The sequence below is a fragment of the Ciconia boyciana genome, chromosome 14, assembly GCF_034638445.1.
Source record: "Ciconia boyciana chromosome 14, ASM3463844v1, whole genome shotgun sequence".
NCBI classification, from domain to species: domain Eukaryota; kingdom Metazoa; phylum Chordata; class Aves; order Ciconiiformes; family Ciconiidae; genus Ciconia; species Ciconia boyciana.
The window spans coordinates 16,690,880-16,710,723 of NC_132947.1; the positions used below are offsets into that span (position 1 = coordinate 16,690,880).

A 19,844-nucleotide genomic window follows, 5' to 3' on the forward strand; every position below is an offset into this window, starting at 1 on the left:
AGATGTGCCTCCTGCTCCATCGGCTGAGCCACGATGGGACGAGGCACTGACTCAGGCTCAAGTCCTTTCCCGTGAGCCCTCCTTGTAGCTTCAAACCAGGCGGAGTGCTGCAGCCCTGGTTTGCTGCAGCGGCAGCTTTTCTGGATGTGCCAACTGCATCTGAAGAACATCGCTACTTGATGCTACCTGCTCTCTGCCTTCCCTGCCTTGGGGAAATGAAGGGCCATACTGAGCGGTTCCATCGCAGTGCCAAGGGGAGGTCTTGCCTGAGCCCTGGGAGGTCTGGAGGAAGGCAGACTTGCTCCCTGACACTGCCTTTTTCCCTAGTCCTGCCCAGCGACCCAAGCAGGCTGCAGGCAGCTCGCTGGCTTATGGGGGCTCCAGGATCAGATCCTTGGACCATAATCAGTGCTCCTTCCTCGTCCTGCTGGCAAAGCACTGCCCACCAGTCTGAGTCCCTGCCCAGCCACCCATACCCTCAGCACGGTGGGTCTCCCAACACCACCAGCAGCCCGGGGGTCCTGGGGCACCCAGGGAGTACAATGGGGTACTTACCTTCCTCCCTGCCAGCTAGACTAAAAAGCACTCGTACAACATCACTTCAAACCTGGCCTGACAGCAACAGGAGCAACATGTGCTCCGTGCACAAATCCAAAGGGATAACAATCCCCAGCGATGAGAAAAACCCTGATGACAGCTGGCATGGCCTGCAGGAGCAATTCCTGCCAAACTGCTTATCTCCCCAGAGAGGATTTTCACTGGTGCTTTCTGGCATCCCTGACCTTGGTGTTACCTACCAAGGGCTGGTGAGCTGCCTACAGAGCCTGGGTACTCATCTCTCCACTGCCACAGCAGTCATTGCCACATTCCTGGTGGCCGCAGCTCAGCTCTCTGCCTGGCATCCCTGGCACGTCCCCTCTGCACCGTTCAGTGGACCCAGGAGATGCAGTCCAGAAGACGACTTCAGGAGTGAGCTGAGGGTGCCTGGCTTCTGAGCCCCAGCACTAGTGAGGCAACACAGCACCAGAGAGACACAGAACTGTCACATTGAACTGGCCCACACTAAATGTTTTGGATCTGCTCATCAGACTACAAGAGTTCTTTCCACCTCAGTAATACTTACTGACTGCACATCAAAAAACTTGCCACCTGCTTTCCTTTTCCAGAAGTGACACTTTTGTTTTGTTCCTTGCAGTGTTCCACTTAATGAAAAAAATCTGAGATTTCCCTTTTTGAAATCTGGATAAACTGAGTATAGGAAGTTTTGTGCAGGAAGGATCACGTGGCTGCTGCTCAGCTCAAGCCTTTGCTGGCTTCTGGACACTCCCAGCTGCCCTCCCTCCCCGGCTCCATGCAATGTCGTATATGCAGTATGCCAAAAGGTTTTGTGCACCGGTGTCTGGCCATCCTCTGAGCTCAAGACATGTCCCTGCAGGGGCAAATGCATCTGCAAACGGTGCAAGAAAGGAGGTGCAAGCATTGGTGCAAACGGTGCAGAAAGGAGGGCTCAGTTCCCTTCACAGCATGGCTGGCCAGAGGTGGACCCTGCTTGATGAAGAAGGAAAGAGCATCCAAGGACCCTGATGTACCTGTCCAGTGAGGAGAGATTTATTTCCTGTTTGAAGGGACTAATGACAAAAACCAAGGGGAAGAAACAAGAAAGCTGGCTAAAAGCCTCCAGGAAGAGTGGGAAGGGGCAGCGGAGCCTGAACTGCTGAAGGAGGGAGCATGGTGCGGAGTCCTGAGATCTGAGCAGGGCAGACACCAACGCCAGCAGCAAGGGGGACAAAATGGAAGAGCTGGGAACACGCCCTGGAGCTGAACATCGCAGGGACTTGGTGGGACAACACAGGCCAGGTACGTCAGTACAGAAGGCAGAACCTGGGAAAAGAGAATAGTGCAGCATTGCTATACCTCAAGGATGTATGTATAAAAATGAATATAGAGGAAAACACAAATACGGGGAGACAAAATCAAGCAGACTAAGGCAGAAAATGAGTTCTGCCTAGATGTATGAGCCTAGGAAAAAAAAAATCTTTATGTCCAGGAAAGTCTAGATTAACTAAATGGGACAGATAAGCAAATATCAGATGATATGTGAGATGGCTGAATTCTTCTATATCTTTTATGCTTTAAATATTTACAGAAGGGTTAACTGTGACCAGACTACTATTAGCAACAAGAGGCTAGGAACAAGAACAGAATAACAAGGTTGAAGAATATAGCATGAGAATATTCAAATTGTCAAGGTCTGATAAAACTTACCCTGGAGTACATAAGGAACTAGCCACAGTAACCTCTGACCCCATTAGCAATTATCTCAGCAAACATATGGAGCATGAGTGAGGGCCTTGTGGACTGGAGCAGGACAAACACGGCGTGTAGAACTAAAAAGGGAGAAAGGGAAATACACTAGTCAGACTAACTTTGATGCCTGAAAAGATACAGAATGAAATTATTACACGATCCCATGTTAAGCATCTCAAGGATAATATGGGCTAAGGAACAGACAACAAGGATTTGCCAATAATACAACATGTTGAACCAATCTAATTGCCATCATTCATGGGGAAGTAGCCCAGCTGATAACAGGTATGGTATGTCTTGACTTGCATGGGTTTTTGGCGCTGTCCCACGGGACATGCTCTTTGGGAAACATAGGCGATGGATTGCGACTGAAACATCACTAAGGTGGATGTCCAACTGGTTAAAAAACACTGAAAGCAGAGGCTGCTCAGATGCTGTCAGACTGGGAAGACATGTTAAGTGAGGTCCTGTGAGATCTGTCCTGGGTCAGGCCCTGGTCAATATTTTCATTAGCCACCAGGCTGATGAAATAGTGATTATGCTTATAAAATGCTGAAAGATAGCAAAGGGCTGCATCTGTTTTGAAGGACATGATCAGAATTAAAAAAAAAACTCAATCACTTAGAAATTACTTGAAATTGATAAAATGCAGTTCAGTAAAGACAAATGCAAAGCAGGCAACCTGCAATGCACAAACACCGTGCAGAAACTCCCTGGCTGGAGAGCAGTACTGCTGCTGGGGGTTCCGGCGGGTGCCTGCTGATGAGGCTGGCAGCCGCCTGCTGCTGTGAGCAAGGCGGGCGCATGCTGGGCGTTGCCAGCACCGTGGCCCTCGTAAGGCAGGAGCAGCCACAGCCCTGCTCTGCTTGGCCTGGGGGGAATTTCAGCCAGAGATTTGGGCAGGTCATCATGAGGAGGAGGTAGCAAATGGGAGAAAGTCCAGAGGAGATGCTTACAGGAGTGGTTAGAAGTTTTGAAAAACATGAGCTGCAACAAGAGGAAGAGCAAACCGAATCTGTCTAGGTCTGGCAGGGTGAAGCTTGAGCAGAAATATGAGAACAGCCTTCTAAAATGCTGAAAATCACTAGAAAGAGATTAGCGACCACTTATTCTCAGGTCTACCAAGGATATTTTGCGCAGTAATTGGCTTAATTTGCATCTAGAGAGATTCAGGGTGGGTATTAGGATTGCAAGAAGATTTTCCTTGGGCCACAGCATGATGTATCAAAGGCTGGCGGGGATCTAGCTGCTCCAAAACAGCAGGCAGAGGAGCAGCTCCTTGCAGTCCCACTTGCCCTTTGGGGCTGCAGGGCACCCTGGAGGGACCCTGCTGTGCCAGGCACCCTGGGGAGACTTCCCTGGTAAATCAGGGCCAGGCAGGGAAAGGCTGGCCAGAGCCATCTCTGAGCACCCAGCACTGGGGGCTGAGGGAGCAGGGAAGAGGGGAGGCAGCAGGGGCTCCTGCTCCCACTCCTGAGAAGCTGCCGGCCTCCTTGCCGTGGGAGAAAGAGGTCTTTGCCCAGTGGCAGAGGGTGGAAACTGTTTTGGTGAGCTGCGCCATTGAATAGGAAAACCAGCTCCGTAACTGTATCTCCAGTTCTCCCCTTTTCGATCTGTCCCTCTGCCACACCATCCTTTCCTCTCCCCTCCCGTCTCCCTGGGCCTCTGTTTTGCATCTCCTCCGTCATCTTTCTTCTGCTGTACCCCTCCTGCTCTCCATCTTCCCCATCCCTCCAGCTGCACTCCTCCTCCTTTCTAGTCTCTCCCTCTTTATTCTCATTCCTTCTCACACCAGCTTTTGAATTCAGCAGCACGACATTTCCATTTGAATCGCTTTCCTGACTCCATCCAGGACAGGAGCCGAGCCAGGGTGCTGCATCCTGTCCTAGCCCCACATTCATTAGCGTCACGTGGACGGTGCTGGCCGTCACCAGCAAGCCCATTCTGCATGCGTGGCAGCGTGCGCCCGCACCTCCTCGCTGCCTGCCGAGCTGAGGTAAGCATGGCTTACAGCGCGAGCGGTGCTCCAGCCCGTGTGCGGAGAGGGAGCGACAGCGAGTCTCGCCCAGAGACAGGCTGAGCGCTCCCCACTGGCATCCCCAGAGGAGTAAAAGGGCACTCTGCAGCCACCCATTCCCAGAGGGCCCGCAGGGTCTGCAGGCTGCTTTTCTGAGGGTACAAGGCACACCATCTGCACCAGCTCTGCCCACCAGTCCCTGTGGGCCAGCCTGGGAGCCCCCCTGCCAAATCAGGCACCGCAGCGGCAAAGGCAAGAGATAAGCGTGGTGAGCAGGATCATCTGGTGGAGGTGTACGTCTGTAAGATCTGCTGGCTGGGGGTGGCCATCAGACGGTCTTTCTAGCAGGCTCTAGGGTGGCTAGGAGTGAAGCTCTGGTCTCACCAGGATGGCGCGAGCTCGGCCGTTTGCTGCGTGGCTGGGTGGGGGTGCTGGGCTCAGCCCAGCCCCTCTGAAGCACTCTCAGTGCAGGGACCTCCCTGCTCTACACAGACCCTTGTATTAGCCACTGGGGTCTGTCAAAGTCCATTCCTTCCCAAGGACCATCTCCACGTGTTCCTGCTCATCTGGGTGCTGAGGCTGGTGTTTTGGGGCAAACTGGCTCTTTTCTGCATTTTCTCAAGGCCCTATGAGCACGATGCTGTGGTCTGCGTAAAGTGTCTGAATTTCTCCTGGTTTTCACAGCCGTTGCCTTCTCCAGGCTGAGGCAGACAGTGTGTGCGTGTTCCCTGAAGAGCACGTCACCAAGCTCCGTGCTCCCAGGGCCACGCTCTGCCCTTCAGCCACCCATCGCAGCAGCCGCTTTTCTTCCAGAGGCAGCAGTTGAGCACAAGGGCTTTGGTGGAGCCATCCCTGCTGAAAGCCCTGCCCCGGCTGTCCCCACGGCACGCGCGGGACACGACAGCCACTGGGTTGGGGCTGGGGTTGCTCCACTTCGCTCAACCGCGTGCTCGGCCTCACCGGGACCCTGACAAAGCAGAGGCGAACGGTGCCTTGCGTCTCCCTCCCCAGCCTTCCCAGCGACAGGCTCTCAGGCTGAGAGGTGCCCCCCTTGCTCTCAGCTGCCTGTGCACATGTGCGCCCAAATGCCCGCTCACACACACGTGAATTCGCTTCTTGCACAGCAGCACGTGTGAACGTCCATCAGGGACCAGACCACACCGTGCAGGGGCCATTGAACGGGGCCTGGGACCCCCTGTGGCAGCTCTTCTGCCTCCCCTGACCCCCCGGGGGCTGCTGGCTGAGGTTCTCAGCTCCTTCACCCGGAGGACGGAGGGCCAGGAAATCCCATCCTGTGGGCTGCCGCTCCATGGATATGAGAGGCCCTGCTGTGAAAGTCCCCAAGACCAGGACACAGTTCTGTTCCCTGAGGTCCCTTGGTCTGGAAGACAGGGTTGGGGTGGAGGCCTGTGGGGCACATGGCTGCCCGCCCTCCCCACCTCCTTCTCTCTTCTCTTGAGGCTCATTTGGGTGCTCAACCTTGCAGAGCTCTACCTCTCTCCCTTGTAATCTTGCAGTCTGCCCAGGCTAAGTAAGATTTATTATCTCCCCAGCACCGGGTGGACACACAGGCAAATAGCTTCCAGCCTCACAGGGTGTTTCTTTCCTTCTCCATCAAGGGCCGGTTAATGGTTAACTTTCAGGAGTTTTCCTCCTGGCAAACAGGGAGCCCTTCAACATTTTCTTTAACCTCTCGGTTAAAGAAAAACCAAGAGCCGGTTGGTATCTGGTGAACTTCTCTCCATGCCAGGTGGAACTGGTGCCCACTTTGCAGGTGGCTCCATGCAGGTGCATCGGCAGAAGGGCAGGGCAGCACTTCCAGGCCAGCGTGGGCTGCAGGCAACTAGCCACAGCCACCAGCGGCACGATACAGGAGAGGGCCCGGGGAGGGTTTGGTTTCACTTAGAGGATGTAGAAGCTGGGTCTGATGGAGGACTACAGATGCAGCTGAGGATGTGGGGGGCCTGCAGTGACCTGGCTGTTTGCCATCAGGAAAAGGGCTATGGTCCCCGTTGGGCTGTAAATTAAAATTCTGCCCATGTCCTTCTCCAGGGGCGGAGTGGGTGGGAACGGGGTTGTCGCTCTGATGTACTGAGGGGAGCCTCAAGCCCTTTACCAGTAAACGCACGAGACAGGCTCAGCGTGCAGGCGGTTGGTGCTAAGGCATCGGGTGCTGGGAGCTCCCCGACAGCTGTGGCCATCGGCTCCCTCATCATGGAAGAAAAACGGGTGCCCAGGTTTCCGCTTGCTCTCTCTAAAAGCAGAGCTGTTAGCCAGAAGTTCATATATTTGAAAGAGGGTCAGATTGTGCTAGTAACAGCGCAAAGGGGTAGAATATTTTGCAGTCTTGTTTGCGTTTCACTGATGGCCATTCACAAACCACCCACCAGCGGTGACCCTCGGACCGTGTGAGCAGAGTGCCCGGGGCTGCCCTTTGGTGGCCGCGGCATGGCACACCGCCTCATCCCTTCATTTTTGACTGGGGGGTTAAAATATCACTTGATTTCCATTCTCTCTGCCTTGATGGAAAAAGCGAACAGGCAAAGAGGCTTTGCGCTTGGGTTGTTAAATTTTCATGGCAATTTAGCAAGGCTGGTTGAGAGCCATTTTCCAGCTAATTTCAGTTCCTTTGCGCTGCTCCTGGGCTGCAGGGCCTGGGCTGCAAATGTGACAGCAGGGAGCTGCTCGTTTGCCACTCAGTCTTGCCATGGAAGAAAGCTAACCTGGGAAACGTTGTTATCAGCATTTGATAAGAGATGATAATGCTAATTTTGGTTCTAAAGTCTTTCCTTAATAGAAATTATCAGCTCATATTTATCCCAGCAATTACAGCTGCAAAAAGCTCATGCAATTAGAGAATATCCACCTTCTGCAGCTGAGAGAGAGGAGAGGTTTACGTGGATCATGAGAACTAATGCTAACGTGGCTTTTTGAAGGAAATTCTCCCTTTGGAGGATAAATCAGCACCTAGCTGTTAGAAATCAGGCCCCGTTCTCCCGTGGGACCGGCTGTCCCACATCTTCCTGACGGACGGGTGTCTTGCCCATCCCTCTGATGCATCTGGCTTTTGTCCTTGCAGGAACCAGGAGGCAGAACCTGGCCCTGCTCCAGCGCCCAGTGTGGGCTTGTGCTCAAGGCCTGACATTCTGAGTCGTATTTCTGAGGATGCCTGTAAGGGGCTTTTGCCAGAAAATGTCCCTTCCAGGGCATCAGGTCTAGGTGGGCACACGCACCCCAGCCTACGCTTGATCCCTGAATCCTTCTGAAGTGCAGCTATGTGCAGCGTGACCTGCTGAGGCGTCACCGTTCGTGTACCAGGGCGCGATCATTGCTTGCAGATATTGGCAGCCCGTATTTCTCATCTAGCACGTGTGGCCTGAAGGCTCAGCAGGACACAAGGCAGAGCACGTATGGCTCCACAGTGGGGATGCTGGAGCTGCTGCCAGGGAGCTTGTGTTTCAGGGGCACGGGCAGACCTGCCGTGCCTTTGCAGGGCATATTCTTACATTTTGCAGCAACAAGGAGAGTTTTCCAGCCTGCTCCAGCCCGTGCAGCACTGAAAAGCACAGTCCTTGACTCAACACGAGCTCACCGACTGCTTTCTGTAGCACCAGCCATTTAACCTTTCTCCTCTGCCCAAATCAATCAATGTGTCTGCAGGGCCTTTGGAGCTGCGCAACGCCGGCCAGCGCTGGCGGGTGGACCAGGAAAGCGAGGAGCCAGGTGGTGCTGCCGTGGAGCGCGTCAGCCTGGTTTGTCCGGGTCTCTTCTGGCCGCTGCGTGATTTGTCACCAGAAGGATCGGTGCACGCCACCGGGCCGGTGCGGCCGCCCGCAGAGGGGCCCAGACACCCGGCCGGTGCACGGGCAGGGCTGGCACTGGCGCTTCTGCCACGCAGGTGGACAAAAAGGCAAGGACTGAAAATGGGTCTTATGTGCAAAGCACCAGAGCCGAGGGGGCAGGATGAATTCCCCAAGCCAGTCCAACAGGTTTATGCAAAGAGGAAATCACTGGCGTTTCTGTGTTGGTGCTTATGTCTGCTCCAGGTTTCATATAGAACAGCCTCAGTTTTAACATGTCAGGACTTTCAGAAATTTGACTCTTTGACTGACTCCAGTGATCTGGACTTGTTGTCCACGTGAGCACCTTCAGCACAAAGCCTGCCAGTGCTGCCACTCGCGAAGGCCATTAACCCTCATCTTCCTGTACCCACTCCTGAAGAAAGGAAGCTGGCACCCGCACCGGTCCCCTCCAGGACAGGGAAAGGACAGCACATGTGTTGAGGATGACGAGGCCCTAAGCCAGGACTCTGCTAGGCTGAGTTACCTGCAGGGTGCGTCCCAAGGGAGGAGGTGGGGACCTGCTGTTTTGCCTGACGTGGCTGACACCCCTCAAACGCTGGCTTTGCAGGGGAGATATGCAAGGGGTGGAGCAGGTCCCCCTGGACCCAGCTGACCATTGGCACTGGGGATGCCCAGCTCTTCTCCTTGTGAAAGACAAGAGCGTGTCCCCAGAGCACCCAGCTGTCGGCATCAGCTGGGGGTCCCCGTGCCACCCGGCTGCAGCGGCAGCTCTGACACCTGGCTGGGCTCCTCACCAGGCTCCAGCACCTCAGAACAGCGACCAGTGAGGGCCCGATCCAGACAGGCGCCAAATACCCACATCATCCCTCAAACTGGCTGACCGGAGTGTGTCACTGAGCCCAGGGCCTCTGTGGCTGCCGCCAGCACTGGGGTCCCCACCCTTCGCCCAGGGCATTTGGGGCAGGACCAGGGATCAGGAGAGGTTCCTCCTGTACCTCCTCGCCTTGCCCAGCGCACCATGGCCACGTGGCCCCTTTGCTCCTGCCAGCAGTGTGCTTTGGAGGGTGACCAGCCGCCAGTGTGAAGCCTCCATGGCTCCGGTCCTTCCCCGGCAGCCCCCTGCTTTCCTCCCTGAGCCTGTGCTCGGGCCCCATCCCATCGGGCTGGGGCTGGGGGAGCCCCGGGCAAGCCCCAAGCAAGCCCCGCACTGTCTGCAAGGGGTCGAGCAAGACCATGGCACCCACGGGGGCCCTGGCCAGGGAGCAGAGCTGGCGCCAGGACAAGCTGCCCCCGCAGGCCCCTTCCCTCCTCCTCACTTCTGGTCCCATTAACCAGCATCAGCTGAAGCTGGCAGAGGGCTGGAGGTCTCAGCAACGCCAATAAATACCCTGAAAAGAGGACCCCACCTTCAAGCCTGATCCTGTGCTGCTGGGAGAGGCTCCAGCTGGGTGCTGGACACCCCTGGCAGGGGCTGGCTGTGCACAGATCTTTATTTTCCAAATATTAGTCGTGACCCTGTATGTGATGAGCAATAACAAGGCTGGGATCTCACTGTGTGCTGCTGCCAGGGCGCCTGGGCCGCAGAAATTGGCTGTGGAGGTGTTTGAAGTGCTTTTGCAGCATGTGGGGGGGCTGAGCCCTGGCAGCCCCACGGCTGCAGTGGGGAGGCTGCTCGCTGCTCTCTGTGCCCTTGGCCATGGGGTCGGGAGCAGCTCGAGCCAGAAGCTGCAGTGGAGGTTGCTCGGAGGCCAGGGAGGCAGGAGTCTGGGACAAAACAGGGTTTGTTTCCCCCGCCGTGACTTCTCTCATCAGCTCAGCTGCGGGCTTGTGTTCCCACGTCTCAGTGGGGTGGCATCCCCAGGAGGATGCTCCTCTCGTCCCGTGGCATTTGCAGGGTGGAGACCAAAGGTCCTGTGTCCTCACTGGAGCCTCACTGAGGACCTGATGACGCCTTCTCGTGCAGCTTGTGGGACTGGGCCCCTTGGGGAGAGCTACCATTGGCCAGGGCTGCAGAGGAGGAGAGCTCGGCAAGACCTCGGGGCATCGACCGCATGCTGCAAGGGGCTGGGGTGGGCAGACGCAGGGAGAGGGTGAGCCAGTGCCTTTCCGGGGCCGACACTGCTGAGGGGGCATTTCCAGGCCAGGCTCAGGGATGCCCGGGTTGGGTACAACAGTGGGGAGGCAATGGTGCAGCACTGTACCAGCCCCACATGCCTGAGACCCCATGGCTCAGGCGCCCCAGGAGGGTGCGAACTCCCTGCATCATCCTGCCCGTGGGACATGGGCAGGCGACCTGGTGGTCCTGGCTGGGGGCTGTTGGACCGAGGCTGTGTGGAGGGAGTGAGGCACAGACCGTCTCCCTTGCACCACGGGAAGGAGAGGAGAGCTGCTCCCCGGGTTTGGGGGCGGTTTGGCCCCAGCTGGGCTGGGCTCTGCTCCAGTCCCTGTGCTGCCCTCCCGCCCATGGGCACAACCAGCGTTGGTGGTGCAGCCACAAGGCTATCGCTGGGGATTTGGCCGCTAATCCTCTCTGGAAGAGATGGCTGTAATCTAGCAATATTGGCTCAGGCTTTTCTTATTAACTTCTCCCAGGCTGCCAGATGCCTCTGGCCAGCACGTCCAGAGGTGAGGGACTGCCCTCTCCACACCTTCCCAGGCATTTGGAGGGGGAAGTGGGGTGAACCGCACAGCACTGGGCAGGTGTCAGGTTAGTGGGGCAATGCTGGGGCTCAGTTCACAGGAGCCCCCCATCATTTGGGAGCAAGCCATGTGCTCCAGGGCAGGACAAGTATGAGACAGAGCCACTTGGAGAGGGCAGCAGGAGGCAGGTACTTCCCTGTTTTGGGAGGCTGGAGAGGATCATGGCTTCTGACCCTATGCCACCGCCTAAGACAGCAACGCTGGCCCAGCTTTTGCCGTGGGTCTCCATCGAAATTTGCCAGCTGGTGAGGGGCCGTGACGCCTGGGCAGGGCACTCGCCACGCTGCAGTAGGCCAGGCTGTCGGGCTGCCCGTGGGCACCAGTGGCAGCTGGGACAGGCAGGAGAGCGGGCATGGGGAGTGCTGCCAGGGGCAGGCAGGTCTGCGGGGGGCAGGAGCCCTCCCTTGCCTTTGGGGGAGCCACCCGTGTGGGTCCAGCCGGCCACCAGCAGCTGCCCTGCCTGCTCTGGCTGGTGTGTGGACAGAGGCAGCAGGCAAAGCTCCTGGGGCTGGGACAAAGCAGTAGGAACTCAGCATCTTGGAGACTGCCTGGGGTCCAGCGGGGAGTGAGTTAGGTGCCTGCCAAGGAGAGAGCCTGCCCTGCCTGCCACCAGCCCCTGCCCTGATAAGACCTGGGTCACATGCACAAGACTGGGCAAAGCCCGTCTCAATCCCAGCTCCTGCCTGCAGAGCAAACAGCCCTTCAACAGATCCCGCGTCAGAACAGTAAATGGCCCAGGCTGGGAGCTAACAAGCGAAGGAGGCTCCAGCTGCAGGAGCCATCTCTCCATCACAAGCCGGTGGGAGAGCAGGCTCTAGTGCTGATGGGACCACCTCTCCTGCCTCATGGAAACTGCCCCAAGCGCTCATTTTGGAAGCAATGCTGCCTAGGGCTAGGCAATTGAGTCCATCCCAGTTGCTCCCTGCCTGCGAGACAGGCTGTGGCCCAGTGGCCCTGCTCTCCTGGAGGTGGTCCTCAGGGGTGGTCACACAAGGTTTCTCCCAACCTAGGCCCAGAGATGCTGGCTCTTCCCTGTTCCCCAAGCACATCTGCTCCTGCCCAGCTTCCCACTGGCCGTGGCCAGGACCCGGCAGCGTCCACCCTGCCCACTCTGTGCTCTAGGTTCAGGATGGGGAAGTTTGTAAGTTACTGCTAGAGCAGCCAGGACAGCGGTAGATCAATTTGAAATAAATGCCCTCCTTCTTCCCACAAGAAACTTGGGCTCTAGCTGACCTAATCCCACCTATGTAATCTCACTATGCTATGCCAGCCTCCGCAGCACGGGGGCTGTAAGCAGTTTAGTGCCTCTCCTGGAAAAGAAGATGAGTCTCAGGGCTTCTCCATGGGGGTCAAATAAGCAGAAAGGCCAAGAGCCCCAGTAAAGTGCGTGCTGATGAGGGGTCTCCTACGCCAACAGGCTTCTGGCTGCCAATGCCAACCACATCACTGCTCTGCTCAGAGAACTCCTCCCAGGTGCCCTGCACGGGCTTCCCCAGTGCCTGCTGCCCTGCTGATGACTAGCAGCATGATTGTGGCTCTTGGGAAAATGTGGGAGACCAGTCTCTTTTTATTCAGGGAAGGCTGGAGCACCCTCCAGCTACGCTTGGGGCACTGGGATCTGCTCCCCATCAGTGCAATGTCTCCGGGTGAATTTCTGGCATGTACTCTCAGATCTTTGGCGGGAGATGGGAACCATGTGAATCCTGCATCCGAACCCATGAGTACCTTGCCAACATCCAGAGCTGAGCTGAGTGTTTAGGACAAAAGTGTGGCTTTAGCAGAGATGTTGCAAGCTGTTCAGCCCTCCCCACATGCTAATCCCAGGACCAGAGTCCTTTTTCATTGTCCCCGGCAAATCCTTGCAGCACAGCCCCCACAATAATGTCCCTCAGCCCAGGTGGGTTTATGTCATTGTATCCAGGGGAAAAGTTTTCATGGATTCCCTTCATTCAGAAGACATCGCAGGAAGACACTGTCAGTAACCATGGGGTGTACTAAGTGCTTTGAAGATGTGGGAGGGAAGCCTCTGCTCCTTGTGACCCACATCCCTACAACAACTTCCCCGCATCTCTGCGTCAGCAGGGAAGGGGGCTGTGCCCACCTCTTAGCTAACTTCAGCCCAGGTATGGAGCACAGACTCCTGGGGACCCTTGGTAAAAAAAGTGTCGTTCTTCCTATACCCATTCTGAACCCTTCCTGTATGAAACTGAGTCTCAAATGTGTCTTAAACCCATGAACATTCACTGGCATCATGTATGTAGCTGAAAGAGGTCTAAAGAGGGCTGTGAGCCCAGCCGGGGTCAGAAGAGCCTGCCTGGCAGCAGCAGACCAAAGAACTTCAGCTCGTTGGGTTTCTCTAGGAAAATGCCCAGGGGTGTGCGTGGGAGCCGTAGGCACCAGCGTGGGGAGAGGCCTGTGCGTAACAGAGCACTCTGTAACCAGACACGCGCAGCAAGACCTAGCGGCTGGTAACTGGAGATACTTAAATTATGGCTGAGATGCTGCTCATGCAGCGGAGGTCATTGACTTCCTTAGGACTGTGGTCAGTTCACCGTCACTCCTCCGCTGGCTGTCCCTCCCATGGACACGTGTCTGCTCAGCCGCCAGTCCTGGGCCTCGTGGGAGGTGGTGGGGCCAGTTCTCCAGGCTTTCCTGTGCAAGGCACTAGGCTGGATGATTGTAGTAGTCCTGCAAGGCTTGGTGCCTTCTCCACCTAAACGGATCCTTAGGTCATTCTTGACCCTCTCTTGATTTGTTTTCTGCCATTCTGGCCTTTAGGTTTCACATTTTCCTGTCTTTGCTGTACCCAGAAGTGCTAGAAGCTGAGATTTTCACATAGTCACCTGGCTCCATGAGCTGGGACACTGAGGGGGTTGTAACTGGTAATCTGAAATCCAGAACAGATGACTTTTTTTTTTTTTCAGGTGTTCCCTTCATGCCTGTGATTCTTAATAGAAAAATCCATACGGTCTCAAAATGTTTGCACTGAGAAGTAATAGCTTGGGCAGCATGAGAGCTCGTGCAGTACAAAGTCAGGTTCTTGGGCAGAAATACCATTTTCTGCTGGCGCAGTCCCCCAGGTCAGCACTCCTGCTGCAACACTGTAATTAATATTGCACCCTCCTCTGTGGCTCCCCAAAGCAGCGTTAAGGAGTATCCTTCTAACCGGGGCAGCTGGGGGCTACAGGAGCCCTGTGAGAGGACGAGAGGCTTCGTTGGGGGGTGCTGTGGCTCCAACCTAATCGGTGCTGACGCAGCGTGGTTAGCAGAATGGATTAAAGGAGCAAACGTGACCGCATCTGCTCCGCGCTTTGCACCTTGTTCTTCATCTTTCCCTGCTTTCTCTCTCTTTGGTGCCACGGGTTTCTGCTGAGGGTCTCAGCTGTTCTCAGTGGGGCAGGCTGGTGTCGGACTCATCTTCGTTCAATCCCTGCCATCTTCAAGCTGGCAGTTAATTAAGCTGTCAGAGCCTTCCCTTTAATCAGAGCATGTCAGACCCGTGCCAGGGGCTCCCCTCAGGAGAACTGTACTTTCCTGGCGGCGTCAGGATGGAAAGGCAGAGGATATCCATTTGCTCTGCCTGTCGCGCACTCTGGGGCAGAGCCTCGGCCGCCCTATGCTCCTAAACAGGATGCGACTGACGCTCTCCAGGGACCTGCAGCCCAGGGTTGCATCCAGCTGGTCCATGCAGAAAGCCCAGCCAAGAAAGGAGCGGGTCCCACAGGGCTCTTGCCTGCGTGGGGCAGGACGTGCACAGAGGGCTGGGGCTGCCGCTGGAGCAGGGAGCAGGACCTGCCCGGCCCTTCCCCCTTCCCCTCACAGTTCACAGGACAGGAGTAATCCGTTGCCAATATCATCACTCTCTTTGCTGGTGGCTCCTAACCCCATCGCTGACTCACCGGGAACCCCATCTGCCCCACAGGTCTCCGGAGATGGCTGTAGCACAAGTGCTTTCTGTGGTCACTTTGCATCTCGTTACAGCTCTGTTGGGTGGCATCAGGCAACCCACATCCCACCCCGGGTCTCAGGTTCCCTGCCTGTAACGTGGGCAAATACTCCTTCCTCCCTTTCTCCCGGGGGTGCTGCAATTCTTTGCAAGGTGTCAAGGTGGGATGTGTCGTAACTGTTACACGGGTCGTTAATCTCTTTGAGTTAAATTAAAAAAATGCATTTCCTGCCCCTTTTATTCCTAGTTCTCCACCATGTGCACAACTATCTGAAGTTATGCCCACCTGTCGGAAGGCATTGACAGCATCTGGGTGCTAGGTGCCCAAATGCTGTCAATGCATTGGTACTAGGGTACTTCCTTGGGAAGCAGAGGAGGAAGGCAGTGGGAGGCCTGCTCGTCCCCCAAGACTTCAGGGCTCCAGACACGCAGGGATAATAAGGGCTTGATCTGATGTCCCTGGTGCCATCTCTGTCCCAGGGACTTCTTTGAGCTTTGGATCCCACTCAAACAGCCTGGAGGAAGACAGCACCAAGAGCTGGAAATGTTTTCTTTGGATGGAAACATTTGCCTGGGGCTCCTGGAGGTGAAGCAGCCCGAGCTCACCGCTGTGTTCCCACCATCCAAAGCATGTGAAGGGCAGAAAGTGCCCAGGAGCCCAGCGCGAGGAGCCGTGCTCCCTCTCCTGCAGGGCGGCTCTTTCTGCGAGCCCTCCTCAGCCCGCGGGCACCCCCCTGCCTCCCTGCGGGCACAACTTTGCCAAGGGGGATGGAGCGGAGGAGCACACAGGGAGCATCTCACTAATCCCAGCTGGCAGCAGCTCCCCGAGCTGCACAAAGGGCCTTTTCAGGCCCTGCATAAACAAGCAAGAGGCATGAAAGGTTGTTATCGCAGAGCATCAGCACCAGCAGCAGCTCAGGCGGGGATTCCCAAAATAACCTCCTCCCAAAAACACACAGACATGCACACCCCTTTTTCCGTGCTGCTGGGCTTTATGGAATAAAGGTTTTGGGTGCACCCAGCTCCTCTGCTGAACCCTGTAGCCTGAGAGCTGGCTCACAGGCAGGGCTCGAGCCCTGTGCCTGCCAGTGCCTGCCGCCAGGAAAGGCAGGGCTGGCGGTGCACCTGCAGGCACGGCGTCTGCGTGTGCATGCACACACGCGCATGCTCACCGGGTGTTGGAAGCGAGGAGGAACACGACCACACTTCAACTTTTGCTGCGTCCTTGTGTTTGTAGGTCTGATGAAGAATACTTTGCAATGATTACTAATAACTGGCGGCGTGCTTCCCTGACGCTGGTATTGCAGGGGCTAATTAACAGTTTGCTCTGTGCTTGGAAGGTGAAGCTCCAAGAGCTCCAAGAGCTCCAAGGTGCTCTTCCTTGGAGGAGGTTTCCTCGTCATAGCCGCCCCTATGAGGCTGGACCCCTAGCTGCACCCCTATCTCATCTCTCTTCTCCGAGGAAGAGAAGGTTTCCATGTAGAAATACACTCAGGGGTCACTACTGGAGGATGCACTGATCCTCTTTGCTTTCTATCCCATAAAGCCAGGCCAGAGTCACTGCAGAGTTAAACTGTAAGGGGGAAACTTGCGGGAGTAAAAGATCTTGGAGGCTTTCAAGGAGATCTGGGAAGAGCCTGGTGACCAAACCTCTCCTAACATTGAACCATGAAACATCTGCAAGCCCTTGCAATTTACGCCAGTCCTCCTCTACTTGTATGGGCGTTCATGTTTTCTTATGTTGTTGTTTCAAGTTGATTCTGCCGGACAGTGGGAATCTGTCCAGGAGATCCTCACTTGGGTTGCAAAAATGACCTGACTCCTGAGAGAGGGTTTCCCATGGAGCTGCTGGCCAGCAGCGAGCAGGGCTTGCAGGCTCCTCCATTGGCAGCGCCATTGCGGGAGGCTCAGAGGTTTCCCTTGTGCGCTGCTGGGCAACAAAGGTCCCCGGTGTCCAATGGGCAGACGGAGAGGCAGTTCCAGCCAGCTGCGGAATGGCTGGTTTCGGTGCTTAAAACAACTAACTTCTCGGGAAATGCATGTGATTTATCTGAAAAAAATAACTGAACAAATGTCAGCTCCTTTAAATTTCTTTAAATTCTTTAAATTTTCAGTTAAGGTCCAGAAAACCTTGTAAAGTTTACACATCCTCAATGGTTTCTGGAGGGGGGGGAAAGTCTTACTGTCCCCTTCCCGCCACCCCGTCTGCAATGTGTGGCCAGAGCAGGCATCCCCATCGCTCCCATCACTGCAGCAGGCAGCTGACGGGGATGCAGGAAAGCTGTCTGTTATTTGTCTGCTATTGAATGTCCAGAAGAGGGTCCAGCACACGGTGGGCTGATCAATAGCTCCCAGGTGATTATTTTGCAAATTAAGCTCTTTTCCTCGTTTCGGCGGGCAGAGGGCTGTACAGCCAGGTATGCGCACAGATTGCATTTTCTGTCTTCAGGGCTATTGAGGAGCTTCAGGTTTTAGCTCGGTGGTAACTGGAAGGCAGTTCAGGCTGGGCTCTTTGCACCAGTGCGAGAAGGGGAGTGAAAGATTCACGGGAGGAATTTGTTCCACACGTTCTTCTGGCTCCTTGGCTTCGCAAGGGGAATGCTCCCTGCGGTGGGCACTGGGGAACTATAGCAAGGATATCTGTGCTCATAGCTCTGCCAGTGTGGTCACCCACTGCCTTATTTGACCCAAATTCACATAAAAGTGAATTTAACATTTAAATTCCCTAGATTTTCTTTTAGAGTATGACAGAACCCGACCCATTGAGCAGAAATTGTTATTTTTCCTTTGCATGACCTGAAAAATGAAAACACAGTAACAGTCCTCAAGACACTGCACAGAGCTACAGTTGCAACTATTTTTTGCAACAATACGGTGCAACCTTTCTCCTGTACGAGTTCCCTACAAATTCAGCACAGCGTGACATGCGAATGATGATGTCACTTGCAGCGCAGCCACCCCTGCAGTGAGGTAAAGCACTTATTCAGCATCGTCCCTTAACGATGCACAGCGGTGGAGGGCCGGAGGTGAAAACCATGCCTGCAGGGGGAATCTGAGCAGCCAGCTGAAATGGCTTTTATTTGTAAATGAACGCCCTCCCTCAAGCTTGGCTCCCATGCGGTGGGGTTTTTTTTCCAAGAGGTTCCTGCTATTTACCCAACTTTCCAGCTGGGCTTCTCGGAGGCACAAAGAGGCAGGACCTGCCTGAGTTTGTACAGTGAGTCAACAGCTCAGCAGGGGATTAGAGCCCTCAATCCTGCTGGCATCGCTGCCTTGGCTCGAACCACTGGACCATGCAGCCTCATTTTGTTCCTGGTACTCTCTGCTGGTATGTGGTTTGTCAGGAAAAAAGCCTCAGTGTGGCTAATAAAGGAGGCACTTTATAAAGCAGTAAAAAAAAGCCCGCCTCGTTCCAGCGCTTTGTCCCAGTCGTGGTGGTGCAGGGGTCAGGCTCCCTGTGTGAGCGGGAACCGCAGGTTTCCCGAAGGCTGGTGGGGAGGAAGCTGAAGAGCAGCGCCCGGAGGCAGCCGGCACAGGGCCCTGGCACCCACTGCTGCCAGACAGGAGACCGTGTGCTGACACACCGGGACGAGCTGCCCCAGGCCAGCCCTGGCTTGCAGAGGACGAGCAGAGGCAGCCAGGTCAGACCTTCCCTGCTGGGAAGAGTCCCCAGGCCTCCCCCTCCCCACGGGAGACCTGCCTGTCCCGGGGTCCCGCGCAGAGCTGCACCCTTCTGACTTCAGAGGACCAATACAGTAACTGATGGCAGATGCGCTACTAGATAACGGAGCAAAGCAAAGGCCCTGCAGGGAAGTCCAGGGGCACAACATGCTGCTTGGAGCCCTGCATGAAGCAGCAAGTGCTAGTGGGTGTTGGGTACCGAGTCAGGACTAGCCACAGGCTCTGGGGACGAGGAAGCCAGACCCAGTGCTAACCTGCGTGTGACACATCCCCTCCGTCCTTTGCTCCTCAGCATTTGCGAGGCAAAGAGGGCTGAGTGTGCAGCGCACCTCTAGCTTCATTCCTCCTGCTTAGGAGCACCAATCTGACTTCCCCAAAGGTTGCACCTATGGCCATAGTGGCCATTGCAGCCATGCTGTGCACCCAGTGCATCCCTGCACCCAGTGCATCCACGCACCCAATGCATCCCTGCACCCAGGGCATCCATGCTGTGGGTGCACACGTGTGTGGTGGAGCACCTGGCCCCCCCTTTTCATCTGCATCTCTTGGAGGGGGCTGCTTGCCCTGACACACCCCAAATACACAAGCCAGATCCCTTGATGATGTGGAGATCTCTGGAGACCGGCTGACGGGTGTCCCACACAAACACCGCACGCAGCGCTCCGGGGCTGTGGGCAGCGGGTGGGCAGCCCCGGTGCTCCGGGAAGGGTCAGCCACCCCTTGGGAGCTGCAAAGCCTGCCGACGCGTCCCGCCGAGGCGAAGCCCCTTCCTTGAGGAAGGAAACCTCGGTCCGGGGCTGCAGCCCTCGACGGGGAGGCGGCAGGGGGAGGCTCTGCAGGGACGGGAGCTCTGCTGGGCCGGAGAGCGGCCGGCGCAGCCGTGCGAGCCGAGCTGGGTGAAAGGGGGAGCGCAGAAAGGGAGGGCCTGGGTGCCTCTGCAGGACCCTGCCCGTGGCGTGGGGGGAGGGGGGAGTCGCGCGGGACGTGCGCGAAAACAGCCGCGGCGGCCCCCCGTGCCCGCGGGGACGACCCCGAGCCGCGCCGAGCCGAGCCGAGCGGAGCCGAGCCGCGCCGCGCCGCCGCGCCCCCGCACTGCCCGCAGCTCCCGCAGCTCCACGGCGCGGCCCGTGGGCGGCTCCCACGCAGCGCGGGGCGGGGCGGGGCGGCAGCGGCCTCTCCCCCTCCGCAGCGCCGCGTCCCGCCCCGCCCCGCCCCGCGCCGCGCTCCCGCCGCACGGCGGGCAGGCAGCAGGCAGGCAGCAGGCAGGGCGGGCAGCGGCCGCTGCGGCGTGGGGCCGCGCCCGGGAGGCGGCGGCGGAGCGGGCCGGGCCGGGCCGGGCCGAGGTGAGCGCCGGGGGGATGCGGGGGCGGGCAGCGGCGGCAGCCCCAGG

General features: G+C 56.6%; 1 protein-coding gene across 7 annotated transcripts in view; it reads left to right on the forward strand.

Annotated features, from left to right (window-relative positions):
• The first annotated feature begins 19,669 nt into the window (after positions 1-19,669).
• The window catches only part of EPB41L1 (erythrocyte membrane protein band 4.1 like 1), a 72,319-nt gene continuing 72,144 nt past the window's right edge, over positions 19,670-19,844 (forward strand). For all 7 annotated transcript variants that reach the window (XM_072878753.1, XM_072878746.1, XM_072878750.1 and 4 more), the window contains exon 1: positions 19,670-19,797. The gene's annotated coding sequence lies outside the window, so the exon portion shown is untranslated. The remainder of the gene's footprint in view (positions 19,798-19,844) is intronic.